This window comes from Macaca fascicularis, chromosome 9, assembly GCF_037993035.2.
Source record: "Macaca fascicularis isolate 582-1 chromosome 9, T2T-MFA8v1.1".
Lineage (NCBI taxonomy): Eukaryota > Metazoa > Chordata > Mammalia > Primates > Cercopithecidae > Macaca > Macaca fascicularis.
The window spans coordinates 67,701,066-67,719,497 of record NC_088383.1 but is presented as its reverse complement, the minus strand read 5'-3'; the positions used below and the strand labels follow the sequence as shown (position 1 = coordinate 67,719,497).

At 52.0% G+C, this 18,432-nt stretch overlaps 1 long non-coding RNA gene across 1 annotated transcript; it reads right to left on the bottom strand.

Moving 5' to 3' along the window:
• Positions 1-6,191: 6,191 nt before the first annotated feature.
• LOC123575573 (uncharacterized) lies at positions 6,192-18,384 on the bottom strand. Its single transcript, XR_006700885.2, has 5 exons — positions 17,474-18,384; positions 10,386-10,459; positions 9,695-9,979; positions 8,285-8,466; positions 6,192-7,284 (listed from the first exon to the last, which is right to left on the bottom strand). It is a non-coding gene; the product is annotated as an uncharacterized lncRNA (long non-coding RNA).
• Between the last annotated feature and the right edge of the window lie 48 nt (positions 18,385-18,432).

Below are 18,432 nucleotides of genomic sequence, written 5' to 3'. Positions count from 1 at the left end.
CTTTTGACCCTTGCCTGCCTCCCTCACAGACTGTGAGATCCTTCCAGCAACCAACTATGTTACCCAAGGCCCTAGCCTTTAGTCAATGTTTGGTCAATGTTTGCAGAATAGATGGTATGGAAAAAAAAAAAAATCCCAGGGATCCGGGACATTGTCATTCTCTCAGGAAATCTGTGAACTGGGATCGTTTCCAAAACCTCAGGTCTAGGCACCAATTCTCTAGTCATAGCTGCTCCATCAGGGCTTCTAGGACCATCAGTAGGCAGCATCACCTTTATAGATGCAGGCCAACCTGTGTGTCCACAACCCAAGCCTGGGGCCAGCCTGCTGTCTACATAGGCATGGTGGTGCCCTAGGGCAGCAGGCCAGATGGGCAGGAGCAGGTCAGCGGAAGGCTATAACCTTAGCGAGAAGGTGACAGCCACAGCACCCCTCCCTCTGAGGGAAGGCGCCCCGTGTGATCAAGCACATGCGTTCCTGCTCATGACAGCGCAGCAGCCTCCTCATGCTGCCCTCGGGGAGCCTGGGCCTCCTCCAGCGTGATAATGTGGAAGCTTCCAGAAGTGCAGCAGCCTCTCGGCTTTCCCATTTGCAAGCTTCTCCCATCCTCCTTCTGGGCAGAGCAGACAGGCAAAACCAAGTTGTGTAACTCACCTCTGAGTCACACTTCCCCTGTTTCCCCCAGCACGGCATCTGCTTTCTGCCTGAAAGAGCCAGGCTTCCTCAGGACAGCCAGACAGGCGGCTATTGTTCAAAAGTCAGGGCCGGGTTGATGGGCTCTCCCGTCCCCAGTAGATGAGCTAGGAAGATGTCACTTTGAATTACAATGGTGGGGGAATAGGTATAGGAGTGTGCGTGCGTGCGTGCGTATGGAGCAGGGTTCCACAGGCTTGTGAAATGCGCGTGTGTCTTCACATTGTGACGTGGATGTGTCCCTAGTGCAGGTTTGTGTATTGTGTAGGTGTGTGATGGGTACATGTGTGCTTGCACATGCAGGGCTTTGTGTGTGCACAGGCAGATGCTTTTGGGTACATGGGAGGCTGTTTTTCCTATATGTGCTGTGTTCCTGAGAATGTCTGCTGTGTGACCATGTGCTTTCATCCGGGTCTGTGAGTGTCTTTAATTTAGGACTCCTTCTCCTGGAGGATTCGATAACTTCCACCCTCTAGCCTTGGCAAATGAATATTTTATTACTTTTCTTTTGCCATAGCATTAAGCAGTTTTCCTACGAAGAGCCAGAGCATGACACACTCCAGCAGACAAGACGAGGCCTCTGATGTCAGAGCTCTGAAAAGCAAATCACCCCATGACGACGTCCCAGGAGGACTCGCAGATGCTGGGTGTTAGTGCCATTAAGAACTGATGAGTCAGCCCTTTCCCCGTTCCCCCAACAGTGTTCTCTCGAAATATAAAGCCAGCACACCCATTTCACAGGAGGCTGGAGGGAGCTCCCTGCCACTCCTCCCAAAGCCAGCTCAAAGCTGTTTAATTTTTTTCCTCACTTCCTGGTCCTCCTGTCAGACAAAAGGCTGAATCATGGGGACAGAAGATCATCGTATAACCCAGGGCTGGCAAGTGAAAAGTCCTGACTTCTCCCCAGGCTCGGGGTGAGGGCCAGGCAGCCAGGCTAAGAAGGAGCCAAGAACACAGGAGGCAGGAAGCCGTGGAGGCACTGTGGGAACACCCGTATCAAGACAGTGAACAAAGGCAAGCAAGTAAAGGATGTATTCGTAAATAGATCATCTTTATATTTCACTCCCCCTCGGGACTGTCTGCAAGGCTGGCGGAGGACAGGTCTCAGGCTCACTCACTGAGGAATGGGGTGTACACCACCAACTCTAACCTCATTGGTAGAGGGCTGGCTGCCCCATAGGCAAAACTGGCACCCTGTGCTGCAGGCCCAGGAAGCTTTAGACATAAGGCAAACTTCTGAGACGGCCAAGGAGGTAGGCTCTGCCACAGCACCTCTGAGAGGCAAGTGGCCTGTTCCACATCTCCAGAGCTGAAGAGCCATGCCAGGCCCTTGCACTCCTGTCTCTCCAGCGGCTCTCTCCATCCACAGTGCCTCAGATGGTGGTAGAAACTCCTAGCTTCCCTGTCCTTTCTCCCATCTCTCTAGAAGGTGGCTTGGAGCAAGAAGTGCTTACTCTGGGACCTCGAGTCTGGGCCAACGTGGGGCAGGGACTGCTCCCCACTGCTGGCAGTGAGTCCGCCACCCAAGTTCTCTGAACCACAGCAGCCAGGATGGGGATGAAACAGAGCCACATCTGAAACTTTGGAACACTGGAGCTGGAGATATCATTCCTTGGTTCGCTCATTCCATAGATAGTCACTGGGTGCTGACTGCATGCCCTGGAATAAGCGTAAAGGGCCGCAAACAAGAGCATGAGAAAAATAAACAGTGTAAATGGGCTGGGTGTGGGGCTCACATCTGTAATCCCAGCACTTTGGGAGGTCAAGGTGAGAGAATTGCATGAGCCTAGGAGTTCAAGACCACCCTGGGCAACATGGTGAGACCCTATCTCTACCAAAAATACAGCAATTAGCCAGGTGTGATGGTGCATGCCTATAGTCCCAGCTACTGGGGAGGCTGAGGTGGGAGGATCATTTGAGCCCAGGAGGTTGAGGCTGCAGTGAGCTATGATCTCACCACTGCAGTCCAGCCTGGGCAACAGAGCAAGACCCTTAAGACCCTGTGAAAGAAAGAGAGAAAGAGAGAGAGAGAGAGAGAGAGAGAGAGAGGAAGGAAGGGAGGGAGGAAGGAATGAAGGAAGAAAGGAAGGAAGGAGAGACAAGGAAAGAAAGAGAGAGAGAGAAAGAAAGAAAGAGAGAGAGAGAGAAAGAAAGCAAGCAAGCAAGCAAGCAAGAAAGGAAGGAAGGAAGGAAGGAAGGAAGGAAGGAAGGAAGGAGAGACAACGAAAGAAAGAGAGAAAGAAAGAAAGAAAGGAAGGAAGGATAGAAAGGAAGGAAGGAAGGAAAAGGAAAGGAAAGAAAGGAGGAAGGAAAGGAAAAGGAAAGGAAAGAAAGAGAGGAAGGAAGGAAGAAAGGAAGGGAGGGAGGGGGAAGGGAGGGAGGGAGGAAGGAAGTAAGGAAGGAGGGAGAAAGAAAGAAAAAGAAAGAGGAAAGAAAGAAAGAGAAAGAAAAAAGAAAGAAAGAAAAAGAAAGAAAGAAAGAAAGAAAAGAAAAGAAAAGAAAGAAAGAGAAAGAAAGAAAGAAAGAAAGAAAGAAAGAAAGAAAGAAAGAAAGAAAGAAAGAAAGAAAGAAAGAAAGAAAGAAAGAAAGAGAGGAAGGAAGGAAGGAAGAAAAGAAGGGAGGGAGGGAGGGAAGGAAATGATGAACAAACAGGAGCCTCTGGAGGCTTTTTCACGCTCCGCCCCTGCCCCCTTCCCACCCATGAATCCTCATAGCACGTTCTTTGTGCTTTCCTTACACCTCACATTTACCTGCTCTTCCCTGCTGCTGAACTCTGGCTGGAGCGGTAATAAGAGTCATGATTACTATTACTGCCGAGCTCCTGCTTTGTGTTGAGCCTTGTGCCTCCTACACATTGTTTTGCAACACTGTGATGAGTTAGGTTCTAGTATCTGCATTTTACAGATAAAGAAACTGAGGATCTGAGAAGTCCTGGTTCTCACCTCAGTTCATCCTGCAATGGGCGTGGCAGAGATTTGCCTGGCTCGGTGCCTGTGGAGTGGGTCTTAACACACTTGTCATCAGTTTCCCACTGGTCTGTGAGCTCCTTGGGGACAGGGCAGTGCCTGACCCACTTGCCTTCGAATGCTCCCCAGAGCTTGGCATCTGGACCTGCACGAGTGGCCGTCTAGTGGAGGCTCCTTTTGTCTTCTGTTCATCTAACCAGGAGTCCCTGAGTGGCATGTGCTTTAGCAATCATTTGAAGGGTCTGTGACCGGGCCTGCCCTCAGGCCTCAAACCACCCCAGTGACCTTCTGCAGCAGCCCTCCCAGAGAAAAAAGCGGGGTTCTTCCCCAAGAAACAAGCAAACATTGAGTTAGACAGAACAGGAATTCAAAATGTATCCCCACAAGACCCAGCTGTGTGGTCTGGAGCAGTTTACCTAGCATCTCTGAGCCTCTGTTTCCTCCAGTGAGGGATCCGGCCCCTTCCAGGAATGTTATGAGGATGGGACTTGAGTGATATATGGTAGGCCCCAGCTGCAGTGACCCTGACCTTCAGAAACCTCTCACCAAATACCAATCCCACCCTGACCAGACTGTGAGCTTTCTGAGGCCAGAGAAAGGGTTTTGCTCATCTCTGTCTCCAGCATGTCCAGCCCAGGGACTAGCACCACGCGGCGTCCTGCTAAGTGATGCTGCTGTGAAACTGTCCTCAGCCTGGTGATATTTATGAGAGCTGGCCCTAACACGCAGGCTTGTGAGGCCTCCACCAGAAAACGCACAAGTGTGTGCTTCACAGCCAGGATGCAGGCTTGCAGGCGCTGTTCTTAGAAATCACAGCCGTTCCCTTCTTTCCCTTTGTTTTTCTTTGGCCACTGTCCTTGGTCCCACACCTGCAGTCACAGTCAAAGGCTATGAGAACAAAGTGCCCTGCCTGTGCTGAGTGAATATGCAGGGCAGGGGACAAACAGAGGGACGAGGCAAGAGGGCCTGCAGATGTAAGATGCGCAGGGCAGACGTAAGATGCACAGGGTGGGTAAGGGCTCCCTGGCCTGCCATGGGGCCACCTCCACCACCCAGCCCTGGCCTCTCTGGCTGGCCTAGCTCTCTCGGGCTGAAGGTGCCACTTGCTACCACCAGAACCCCATGCCGGGGCTTCCACTGCAGCCCATCCCTGCTCTTCTCCAGCTTTCCTTTACTCCCAACCTGGCTCACAGGTGGTGCCTAGGGCTGGTCTGTCTGGTCCTGGCTGGCTCCTCTTGCTCACCAGCACTCCATGTTCCAAGATGCTCATCCCTGCTCTCAGTTGTTTGGCACCACATTGCTGTTCTCTTGCCCCATTCCCCTCTCAGTAAAATCCTTGTTTTCAGCTTTATTTGTACCATCTTTATTGCAGACAGCAAGTCTACTCCCAGGAGTCCTGCTCATCTGTGGGCTCTGGAGAAATCTGCACTTAGTACAAACCACCAGTCCATCAGAGCCCATCCTGCCTGGTGATCACTCAGGAGTGCCCACCTTCTCGCTCCTTCTCCTTGGCCATGATGCCTCTTCTGCCTTCACTAAGTCTAGGTGGTGGGGGAGCCACTGAGCCCAGCGCTTCCCTATCCGCCCACTCTTCCCGCAGCTGGGGCCTCCCATGCCAAGCCTGGCACTGACAGCAGGCGCCATGGAGGGCAGACGACTCGCTGGGGGATGAAAACCTCCATTCACGACAGTATCAAATCCCTGGCTCCAGAGAGGGAGACAGGTTTGCTCCCAGTTGGAGACATCGCGGGTGAGGGAAGCCGATACGAGAGGAGCGTCTGCTTAATGCAGGCTCTGTTCTTTTCACCTGGCAGGCCAAACACAGCAGCTCGCTTGTGTCTCTGAAATCCTAACTGGCTTCTGGCAGGGAGCTTTGGGGACTGCAGGGGAGACCTGAGGCAGAGTGTGCCAGGCATGCCCCCAGCCAAATCCCAGCTCAGCCAGGGCAGGGACTCAGGGGAAGGCCTGGTGACAGTGGGCCACACCCACATCCAGGGGGGACTGTCAGATGAATCAAAGCCATGTTATGCAACCACCCGCAGCCCTTCAGTTGCCTTTTTCTTTTCTCTGCCCTCCTTTCCAAGTGTACCCTGCAAAGCGGGTGCAAAGGAATCATAGACCATCAGTGGTGAGGGCCTTGAGCAATTTTTTCATTCTGTTTTCAACTTTTGAGGGTAACCCCAGTAAAGGTAAGCCCCGTCATAAATCTGTATGCTAAACGTGTAAACATAAAGCCATAAACTCTCTCTCAAGAAAACTGTATGCCCCAAATTGAGCATATAATTATATGGAATTCACAGACCCTGAGAGCCCACTCTGTAAGCCCCGTAAAGTCCATGTTGAGGATATTTTCCAATGTCTCCTTCAATGGCTGGGAAAGCTGTCTCCAAATAGGGGCATCTGACTTGCCAGGAAAACATAGCGTGTGGTTGACAGAGAAGGGATCATATTTAATATTTATTTGGTAAAAAAGCAGTGTGACTATTCATGGAATGTGTTTTGTAAATGAGAAATATCAAGCTCAGAGTGGCCATTGGGCTTCCACAACCTCCCTAGTTGTCCCTCCACAGCTCCATCCTCCACCACGTTCCACAATGGAAGAATGTTTAGCCGGGCACTTGGCAGCCTGCCATTTCCAGCATCCCTTACAGCTATGTATGGTCTTGCCTCTAAGCTCTACCAATGGAATGTGAGCAGAGATGTGTGGAATTCAAAGTCATATCTTTGAGATGAATGAGTGCGCCCCCCTCCCTCTTTTCCTTCATTCCACTAAGTGGATTTCAGATGTGACAATGCGAGTTGGAACAGCCGTTCTGGGCCACATGTTCAAGGCTGGGTATCACTAAAAAGGTGGGAGGAATCGGGCTCTGATGTTTGTGGAGCTACTAGACCAGCCTGGGACCAGGTACCTGGGCTTTTACTTCTTCAGGCCACCATTATTTTAAGTTTCTTTGTCATTGCCTTAGAGTCACAATTTTAACTCATAACCTTATATTCCATTTGTCCCCTCATCCAGCAGGTCTCCAAGTTCCCTCAGTGATGGGCATTTCTATCTATCCTTTCTCTTATTCTCAACCCCTTTGCCAGTGCTCTACTCCTAGACCCTGGGGTGGTCCAAGGGCCTCTTAATAGACCTCTTTGTTACAGGCAAACTGTCCTCCAGGCTAGAGCAGCTTTTCTGAAATACACTCCTGAGCTGGACACTCTACTTCTTCAGCCCTCCAATAGCTCCCTATTCCCCATAAAGCGAAGCCCACTCTCCCCTTCGCCTGCCCCCAGACTGCCTCACCAACCCCATCTCTTGCTGCTTACTTCAAGCTCCCTGTGATTCCTATATAAGGTATTGTCTGCCCTTTTCCAAGCTCCATGCCACCTCCAAAGCTTCCCCACATTTCCTGGACAGCCTGGTATGTTCTTCTCCAAGGTCCACCTTCTTGGCCAGCCCACCCAGCACCTCTTCCCCCATGCCCCACATCACCTTGGCCGTATCTCCATTGTAACCGGGAACTCCAGTAACTGATGTCATCTGTCTCCTGCCAGGACAATCAATGCCAGAGTGCTAGAGTGGCTTCCCTAAATCCCTAGGTGGCCACCATGTTCCCAGGATCTTCTGCTCAAGACAATTCTGTTGAGTAGAAACATATCACTGGAATAAGAAATGGAACTCAGCTTTCTTTACACCTCTCTGGGGCCCATCCTGCTCTGTTGTGCCTTGTCACCCTAGTGAGGAATTTATTCCTTCACTCCTTCAATCTTTTGTTTCTTCTTGCTGCAAGCGTATCTCCAACGCCAGCACAGTGCCTGGCAGAAGGAGCAGAATTTGCTGAATGCATGAATGTATGCATTCACTGATTGTTTTTTATTTTATCTTATTTTATTTTAATTTATTTTATTTTATTTTATTTTATTTTATTTTATTTTTCTGGTCTCTGACAAAAGGAAGCTGAGCTTTGTTTCTGCGCTTGACACTGGGCACACAGAGCTGGAGAAAGCCCAAGCCTGCTCTCCAGGCCTTCCCAGCCTGGTGGGTCAGAGGAGGCCAGGGCCGTGGGGGAGGATGGAGCCACTGGCTCCCCAGCACCTCCTGGGTGGGTCTCTGTAACACTTATTTTTGCTTAAATGATGTAACCAGACCCGAGGAACTGGTCTTCCCCGCTCCTGTGGGCGGGCTGGAAGAGGTGAGAGGCAGAGTGATCCGACGCTTCTGGCAACGTGATGAATTCGTTTTCAGAAAGACAGTTTTGTTCTGACTTGAGTGTTTTTCCACATGACTTCATCCCCCGGCAGGCCTTGCTTGGGTCTTATTTTTTGATGGGCCCCAGCCCCATCTGTGTGGATAAAATGGCCTCTGAACCCTTCCCCGGGGCAGCTGTGCCAGGACAAGCAAGGTCTGTTTGCTGCCTCAGGCCGAGCACCTGGCTCTGCCACCCACCGCCCTGCAAATCGCCTGATCGCAGGCAGCCTTGCCCACAGCGGGAAGAGGCCCTGCAGGGCCTGGGAGTCAGGCAGGGCAGCAGGGCTGGAGCCAGCCTGCCTACCGTGTGGCCCAAAGGCTTCCCTTCAACTTGGAAAGACCAAATGCTGGAAAGACCTAACCCTGTACTCTCTGACCTCAGTTTCCTCACCTGCAAATGAGGGTGAGCATCAGTCATGGTTCACAGGGCCCCTGGGAAGATTCAGTGACATAAGGACTGAATGGAGGGCCTTTGCTCGCGTTGCCAGTGATGGTTCCTGCATTCACTTCTTTGTCATCTCCCTCGCTCAAACCTCAACGAGCACCTCCACAGGCCAGAACCTCCCAGTGTGTCTACAGACAGATCAGGAAAATGGAGTATTACAAATCAGTGTAGTGGGGGCTACAAAGGACCGTGCACAGTGTGCTGTGGGTATGCAAAGGAGTGGATGACCAACCCTGTGGTCAAGGGGGGATGAGGTGAAGTCAAAGGAAACTTCTTGGAAAGGGACTTTGGGTTAGGCCTTAAAAAAGGAGAAGCAGCTCACAAAGCAAAACCAGGGCACTGTAGTGAGATGCAGGGGCCCAGCTCGGGTACCATCAGGAAGCATTTGGTGCACACTGCAGAGGCCAGAGGGAGTGCAGAGGCAGAAGGCCGTGTGCTCTCCACCTACAGAAACTCCAGCGCAGTGTGGCCCAGGATCGTTCAGAGGCCCAACGACCCCCAGCAGACACCCAGGCTCAGCCCTCGTGTCCACTTGGTCTCCCTCCATGTCCTGGCTTTTAGCCCTTTGTTTGTTGCCACATGGTCAAAAAATGGCTGCTACAGCTCCAAGCATCTCATCTGTACGCAACCGAGGTCAGACAGGATGAAGGGCAAAGGCAAGACTCAAGGAAACTCTCTATCCCCTTCTGTCCCCTAAGGCCTCAGAGAACCTTCCCTGGTTCTCACTGACTCAGTTATTGGACCTGCCACCCCTGGCTGTGAGGAAGGCTAAGGGAGTATCTGGCAAAGGGGATTTGAATTATCACGATTGATCTACACTAGGGCTAGGCAGGGGCCATGATACAAGAGTCTTCTTCCCACCACCCACCAACATCAGGATTGTAGCACCAGGGAGGACAGGCGGCTGGAAGGGAAAGTAAGGAGCAGTCGGTCACATGAGGGGTGGGTGTCAAGCAGGAGGCTTGGGGTGGCTTGTGTGGTGGAGCAAGGTGGAAGGAGGCTGGGATTAGACAATAATTTAACTAGAAAGTTTAAAATCTGGGGAGGGCAATCCATCCACAAGGTCTGGACTTGAGGTTGATCTGTGTCTCAAAAAGACCACTTGGCCAGCAGTGGAAACTACCTGGAGGGGCAGAGGCTCCACTGTCAACTTCCATCTGTGTGAGGCTGTGGGGTCCCTGAGGGTGACGGGCTGGATCTTATTCCTTTTAATATCCCTAGTTCCTTCCACAATGCTGCTCCTACCAAAAAATATTGCTGAATGAATGAATAAGCGAATGAATGAAAGAAGGACACAGCCTCCCCCAGCAACAATTCCCTCCTCTGTATCATGGGGTCAATAGTAACAGTGCCTACCTTGCAGGGCTACTGTGAAGATCAGATGAATTGATTGCCAGGGTGATGCCTAATAAACAAGAAGGCTGCTGCGGGCAGATAGGAGGAGGCGATGGAATGCGGGTTGACTTGCACCCCTGCAATGGAATGCGGGTTAACTTGCACCCCCTGCGGCACCGACATAGGCCCCCGCCTGCTGGAACCACTCACGGCCTGACCACACCGAGCAGCCTGGAGGAGCCTGCATGACCGCCCTGGATTTTCAGAAGAGTAGGCGAGGAAACACCTGGAGCAGCCCAGTGGGTCCTGCCAAAGACAACGATGGGAGAGTGATGAGGATAAACAGCTGTCTGTCTCTGGTAATGCAATTAGGAGCTAAAATATTAAACACTTTACGACAGGACATACATCTCCCACATAACGAGCTGCCTCTTGCAAAGCAGGCATTGTCCGAGCTGGGAGACAGGCAGGCCTAGATCTTAGACCCAGCAGCCTCTGCCGAGGGCAACAAACCTGCATGCCATCATCGTTTTGGAAGCTCCCCACCTCATCGTCGTGGTAGTGAGCTTCACTACCACCGTTTGCTGAGGGGCTGCTAGCAGGAACACTGTCAGGAATCTGCACATATGCTGAGCCACTTTCTTCTCAAGGAAGAAGTGTGGGGTAGAGGATGTAGGGGGAAACTGAAGCTCACAGATGTTAAATAACTCACCCATGGCCACTCTTCTCACAAGAGGCAAAGCTGCCTGGCAGCTGCTGTCCTCTGCAAGAAGCCGGAGTGTCCTCCTATGTGAAGAGAGAAATGGAATGGGTTAGTAGATGGAGCAGATGGGGAGTGTGAATTTCAACGTATCCTGGGATGGCCCACAGAGCCAATGCACCTCTGTGGCTCTGAGGTCCCAGATGCTGGGACACATGGCTGTTTACCTGATCTGGATGTGAAAACACCCAGATTTCTGGGCCATTTGTGACTCAGGAAAAGCTCTAGCTGGCCACCTCTTGACTTTGATGGTGAATCATTAATGCTCTAATGATTTGAGTTGACACAGATTTGTGGTACTAACAGTGGAATTCCAGGAATCATCAGTTAGGACACTTCATGGCACTTCCAAAAACATACTGCTTAGGCAACCAAGCACCTCGAGGCACATGTTTACAGAGCACCGTCTGTGTCTCAATCTAGGCTGGCCTCTAACCTTATCAAGGATCTAAGAAGACCACACAGCCCTCACATAAGGTGAGAAGATGTTCGCCAAAGCCCTTTCCACATTCATCATCTCATTTTCTTCTCATAAGAACCTTGCGAGAGAGATGCAGTTTCAACCCATTTCATAGATATGGAAACTGAAGTCCGGAGGATGTTTAAATGGCATGTGTGGCTTTGCCGAGCACTTGCTACTTGCTAAGCTCTGACTGTCATAAGCAGGTCTCTATCCTCATGGAATGTCTGGTCTAGCTCAGAAGCAAATCAAGAAGTACCTACATACTCTATGAAAAAGAAGAAGAAGAAGGTGTTTTTAAGAGAAAATAACAAGAGGCCTAGGTGGGTGGAGACACTTGTCTGAGGCTGAGACAGAGTCAAGAGAAGAGCATTTCAGGGAGAGGGAATAGAGTGTGCAAAAGCCCTGTGGTGGGAAGGCCCTCAACACTCCTGCTGCTGCCAGGTGGCCCTGAGGGCAGGGAGGTGAGCAAGGCCCATTCCCTGGCAAGGATCCCTGTGATGAACCATGCCTTCCTGCCAGGCGCTGCATTCCAACTCAGGGTTTCTGACTTCAGTCTCCAGCCCTCTCACTGCTCCCCAGGGCCTGGTCAGCCCAGGCTTTGGGTGGCGTCGCCACCCTGCAACAGGGAGTGCTCCTCTCTGCCTGACCCTTCCCATCTGCTGGAATCTCCCCAGAGCAGCCCCCTGTACCCTGCCCAGTGTGGTCACTTCAGGTCTTGGGACCACCCCTTTCCTGGAGCCCACAGGCAGCATTCCTAGGAGCCAGGGGTGGGGGCAGCTGAGGGCGGCTGTGCAAGCTTTCATGAGCATTACATCTGGAGAGGGAGACGGGAATGTTTGTGTCTGAAATTTAGCTAATATCCCAGGAATTTCTCCTGGCGTTTCGGAGGGTTCCTAGGGGGACTGCAAAGCCAGGATGTCTGGGTTCTGGGGGCAGACCGGCCACGCTCAAAGCCTCTTTGTCTCCCTGGCTCTGCCTCTGTGTCGACCTGGCAGTGTGTCTGTGTATTTTTGCGTGTATGTGTCTGGGTGTCAGAGTGTCTCCCTCTGCGTGTATCTCTTTCTGTCGGGGGGGTGTGTGCGTCTGCGTGCATGCTGGTGTGTGTGTGTGTGTGTGTGTGTGCACGCGCGCCTGTGTGGATGTATGTGTCTTTTGAGTCTGGGAGGGGATGTTGCTGTGTGTCTGTGGGTGTGTGTGCTGTACTGTGTGCATGCTGTACTGTGTGCATGCTGTACTGTGTGCATGCTGTATGTGTGTCTGAGTGTGGATCTGTGTGTGTCTGTGTGTACCTGAGTATCTTTTCCTGTCTGACTTTCTGTCTGCATCATGATGTGACTCTGGAATCTCAGTTTCTTGCTGGGTCTGGAGCTCAGTCTCTGGGCATCTGTCCCTGAGTGTCGGTGGGTTCCTGCCCACATGTGTGTGCAGCTCTGCTATTGCCTTTGACAGAGAGGTAGGAACTCCCCTGTGTGCCTGGACTTCTGCTCTTGTCTCTCCCTCACCACCCCTGGCTAGGACTGGGTCCCACCCTCCCTGTTAGTGGGGAATCCAAGTGAACTTGTGTCAAAGGTGACTGTAGGGGGTGGGAGAGAGTGAATGAAAGGCAGTGGGAGGCGGCGGGGAGGACTAGGGGCACAGCTCCTCTGTACGTCTGTGTGTCGGTGCACGTGCCACTGCACGTGTGTGCTCCTGTGTGTACTTGCCCCTGTGCCTTTCTGTGTGTGCGTGTGTCCCTGGCCACTTGGTCTGTGCATTTCTCTGTGTGTGTGTGTGGTTGTGTACGTGTACCTGAATCTCTGCATGTGTGCATGTATGCCTGTGGTATATGTGGGGTCGTCTAGGAATATTTCTGGCCAGGGAAGGCTCCTGGCAGACTAAGTCTTTCGTTCTTTCCTTCAGCCCCACCACAAAAAAAAAAAAAAGATACACTCAAGCATCATGGGGGTTCTCCTGGGCTCCACGCAGGAGCCATGCCCACACTCCTGAGCTCTCCCCTCCACCCTTTATGCTTTGGTCACAAAGCACTTTGCACCACATCTTCCAGCTGACTTTCCCCCTCGTCCTGCTCCCCAAGTCCACCATGCCCAGCTGGGCCTTCCTCACCTCTCCATAATGTATTGCTCTGCCCTGGCACCCCTCTCCCAGTCCCACCTCCACCTATGGTTACAGCACACTGCCCAGAGCGCCTCATTGCTCCCCTGCTCAAGACTCATCCGGGGCTTCCCCTTGCCAGCTTAATGGAGCCAAACCCACCTGCCTCTGCCAGAAAGTCCCCCTGGATATCTCAGTCCAGGGGAAGGCTTTGTGCTTCTGCAACCAGCACCCCTTGGGCTGGAGGCATCAGCTCCCCTGACTCCTCTCTCCCTGTATACTGGAAGGGATGGTGCGAAACTCAGCTCTGGAAACATCTCTGAAAACATCTGAAGTCAAAAGCAGGTGGGAGGTGGGAAGGAGAAGGCTGAGGAAATAGGCCACACTGTAAACATCTCAAGCACTTGGATAGTCTCTTTAAATGTTTTATTCTTTATGCAGTGTATGAATTTTCTAGGACTGTTGTAACAAATAACCACAAACTTAGTAGCTTAAAACAACAGAAATGTATTCTCTCATAGGTCTAGAAGCCAGAAGTCCACAATCAAGATTTTAAAATCTAAGCACAGGGCTCCACTCCCTCCAGAGACTCCAGGGAGAATTCTTGCTCCCTTTCCCGCTTCTGACGGTGGCGATCCTTGGCATCCCTTGGCCGTAGACACATCACTCCAATCTCTCCCTCCATCTTCTTGCGGCTTTCCCATGCCTTTCTGTGTCTCGAAGCTCTCTCTCCTTATAAGGACACCAGGCATTAGGTTTAGGGCCTACCCTCCATCTAGGATGATCTCATCTCAAGATTCTTAACTTAATTGCTTCGGCAAAGTGCCTATTTCCAAATAAGGGAGTAATTCACATTTACAGGTACTGGGTGTTAGGACTTAGGCGTATCTTTTGGGGGGACATAATTCAGCCCACCCCATGCAATTCTAGTGCTAGATACAGAATAGAAACGCAGAAACAGGTTTTTGGCCTAAGCGACTGATGATGACAAGAACCGTCTGGGTTAGAGATCGCCTCCTACACCTGGTGCTCGGCCATGCCACGTGCTCTCCATGCAGACTGAAGCACCTGCAGGGGCAGGCATCACATCACTCTTGCGTGTGCGAGCTTGTGAGGGAGCTGGGGTGAGGAGCGAGGCTGTTGGGGAAATACGGGAGGATGGTGTATGCACTCCAGGCTGCCTCTCTGCTCTCCTGAATACTTCTGTGGTTTTAGGCATCTCCTGGTGAGATGAAGAAAACTGGGTCGGGAAGCAAAGAGTGAACAAGCGCTTCCAGGCCTTCTGAAGCAAAGCTCCCTCCGGAGGACTAACGGTATGGTGGCAAAGTCCTGGCCCAGGGTCCCTGCACTGGTTTCAAATGCTGGAGCTAACCCACGCTTATGACGTAACCTGAAGTATGACCCTCTGGCTCTCTGGGCGTCACCATTCTGTTGTGGACTCTTTGTTTGTTTGTTTGTTTGTTTGTTTGTTTTGAGACAGTCTTGTTCGGTCACCTAGGTGGGAGTGCAGTGGTGTGACCTCTACTCACTGCAACCTCCGCTTCCTGGGTTCAAGTGATTCTCCTGCCTCAGCCTCACGAGTAGCTGGGATAACAGGTGTGCATCCCCACACCCGGCTAATTTTTTTTTTATTTTTAATAGAGACGAGGTTTCACTATATTGGCCAGGCTGGACTTGAACTCCTGACCTCAAGTGATGCACCCGGCTTGGCCTCCCAAAATGCTTGGATTACAGGCGCGAGCCACTGCCCCTGGCCGTGGTGAAATCTCTTAATGTCTCAAGGTTACGATGAGGCCTAAATGAACCTATGGGCCTGAGAAATATTGTGCCTGTGAAGGCAAGGCCTGTTTTCCTGGCAAATAAAACAGCAACATCTGGGGCACAGCAAGAACAGCAGCCAGGCAGTTTGCTTTATATGAATTTTTAACCCCCAGGAAATCTAAAGGCAGGCAAGCAGCATTGCTGGGTGCCTGCTATGTGCCAGGCGTCGTGCTGGGCTATGGCCTCCAGTATCTCATTCACCCGTGCCATGGGGCCTGACTGCATGGCATTGGGGTTAAAATACCCATGTTTTTTCAGAAGAGGAAAGCGAAGCATAAAAACTGGCCACGGTCACCTCTCTAGAAGGCTTCTGATTGTCTGCAAAGAAGTCACCAAGAAAAGAGTTGTGAGGGCCAGAGCGATGGAGGGGCAGGTTTGGAAGCCATTTGTACATTACGAGACCTGAATAGAAGTTTTGGAGTCAAAATGAATAAGTAAGCAGCTGATTTCCCTGGAGGAGACTCAGGCCACCTTTTATTATTTCATTGGCTCAGGAGCCAAAACAGCTGCATTTTATCATTCCTCAGAAATCCATAAAAGGGATGGAAAATGCTGGAGCTTATGGGGAAAATGGATGAGCATTTAAATTTAATTGTGGCCCCCTGCTGCCTGTGATGGGGCCTGGAGATAATGCCTATGGGCCTTGGGATTGCCCCGGCAGAGCAGCAGAGAGAAATACTTTGCATCCAGAGAGGGCATCCAGTCTCCAGGCCCACCCTGACCACCCTTGTCTTTGCCCTCCTGCAGCCTCCATCCCCCTTTCTCCTCATTCCTAGGACATGGTCCTGAGTGTTTCTGTGTGTTGTGTGCCCCTTCTGCCCCAGACTGGGAGCTCCATGTAGCCTGGCCAGGTTTCCTTGGCCCCAAGTGGCATTTCAGGCCTGCACAGTCGCTCATGTGGGAAGCTTCCCTTCCCTCCCTGACAGTGGCCTTGCCTGGCCTCTCCTGCTCATGCTTCTTGACAGAACAACCAGGGTAAGCATGTACACTGGACTCTGGCCTCAGTGCTGACTTGATGAGTCACAGGATACCCTCGCTGTTGTTCATGCAAGAAAATCAAGGGTTGCGAGTTCTATAAATGTAACAAGAATGATTCAGGGACCTGCGATCCGGTGCTTCCAACAAGCTCCTGGATGACACCCATGTGGGTGCTTTGGGGACTGCAGCCTGACACTCACAGCTTCCTGGGGCCATATGCTTCAGTCAGAGATGGGCAAACTGAGGCCCAGAGGGGCAGGGATTATATTACGAGAGGGAGGGGAGAGTGAGACTCCCACCCCTGCCCTGCCCTCTCTCCCAGGATTCCAAACTCATATGCTCCAGGGATTGAAAAGCAGAAATGCAAGAATATGGTAAGGAAGCTCCTATTCGGCTCCTGCCACTGTCCCCAGGACCATGCAGGCCTAGTGACAGCAGTGTACCTGATTCTCAAGAGAAGCTGGAAATGCAGAATTTCACATACCTCCCAGTTTTATATCTTTTCTAGTCAAACCAAACCTATTGGCAAGTCAAGTGGCTCTGGAGTGCCCATCTGAACCCTGCTGTTTTCCATCCCAGGAGTGCCAGCAAGGACACCTCCCTCTCCCTCAGCCTCTTGCCCAGGCCCTCCCTGAATGGCCTCGCTCACTACATGTGGCGGGTACCTGGCCTTCCTGCTCCTGAATGCTGGGGCTGGATCAGGTCACCCCAGCCCTGCTCAGGAGAGAGGCCTGAGGCCTGAGAGGCAGAATGAAGGAGGCAGGTTTAAGGGTCTGACAAACGTGGCTGCCCGTGCCAGCTCTGCATGCTCTTGACTGCGACCTTCCTCAGCCTCAGCTCCCTTATATAAGAAGTGACAATGGTCATGACAGACCCCACAGAACCTTTGTGCACATGGTCCAATATCAGAGGCAAGTCCCTGATGCAAGGCAGTGGCTCTGCCAACTGGGGCTCCTCTCTGGGTCCCTGCTCTTTCTGATCAGTTATCTGGACACCCTGCCCATTGCCAGGGGCTTTTAGGTGCTGTAGACACTGCCCATGGTCCACTTGGTACTAAAATCCCTTTACCCTGCCTGGGTCTCCTCCCTCACTCCCCTCCTGATTTCCTGTTCCATTTTCACCCAAGCTCCAGCTCTTCCTGGAGATGCCTCCCTCCAGAGCAACAGCTTCTCAACAGGCAATGTAGGGATGGAAGAGGCTTCATCTTAAACACAAGCTCCGCTGGCGAGGTGTGGTGGCTCACGCCTATAATCCCAGCACTTTGGGAGGCCGAGGCGGGTGGATCACCTGAGGTCAGAAGTTCGAGACCAACCTGGCCAACACGTTGAAACCCCGTCTCTACTAAAAATACAAAAACAATTACGCACCTGTAGTCCCAGCTACTCGGGAGGCTGGGGCAGGAGAATTGCTTGAACCTGGGAGGTGGAGGTTGCAGTGAGCTGAGGTCGCGCCACTGCACTCCAGCCTGGGCAACAACAAGACTCCGTCTGAAAACACACACACACACACACACACACACACACACAAGCTCTGCTATACTGGATGTGGCTGCCTGGAGCAGTGTGGACTGAGATGGGCTGACATCCTCACACAGTAAGAGGAACAGCTGTGATCAGTTAGTAATGTCTGCTGTGGGCACAGTGGTGAGGAGTGGCAATGACGCATATGCAGTGTGCAGGCTACTCACCATCCCTTGCAGGGTGCACCTGTCATCCAGGCAGCTCTTCCCAATCTATCTTCTTATTCACACTCCTTGAAGCCCCACCATGAGCTTGGAGGCAGTGCACCATATAAAACATGAGAAAATAGGAGGTAAATAACTTGCCCAAAGTCCCAAGTCCCAAAAGGCCCAAAGTTTGGACCAGAGCCCAGTTTTGCCTAAGTCCCCTCCCCTTCCTTTGCCTGCTGGCTCCATTTCGCCCCATCCTGAGAGTAACCAATGTCTAAGGACAAGGGTATCACTTAGCATGCATGGACTTTTCCCAGGCAGTGTTTGGGCCCTGACTCTCATATCTCAGAGAGAACTCAGGCCTTGGTAGCTCCAGAGCAGCCTGTGTGACCCTGGTAAGCCCCTCCTAATTTGCAGACCTTATTCTCCCCATTTTCGAAGGATAGGGAATGGTGCCTCCCTCTGAATGAATGGCCAAATGGAGAATCTGCCTGAAGTGCTAGCTACTCAGGAGACCTGACCCCCGCTGGTTCTCATAGCAGGACCTCTGACTCCTCTCCAGCTTCCCCGTGGGCTGTGGCTCATTTACAGTCCTGTAAACAGCCCCATGGAGAGCATCCTGACAGTCTGCAGAAGGGGAGGAGAGCAGGGACCTCACACGGGCCCACTCCCACCACCATGGGATTCTGCCAATCCCGCCACCAGCATGGAAACATTCCTGTCCCTGAGGCCACAGAGTGTGGCCAGGCCAGGCCCAGGCTGTTCTGTCCCAAGGTCCAAGGTCAGAGCCCTTCCTGCCTGCCTGGTGACTCAAACCATAGCCTCTGCCCCTTAAGCCTCAGCTGGTGGCACCTGCCCCATGCCGCGTCACCTGGTGGGAGAAAGCTGGATGAGATAACGTCTGGCCTGGGATCCGGCTGTAGTGAAAGAAAAGCTCTTTGCACACACGGCTGAGCCTTCACTTATTTATTTATTTT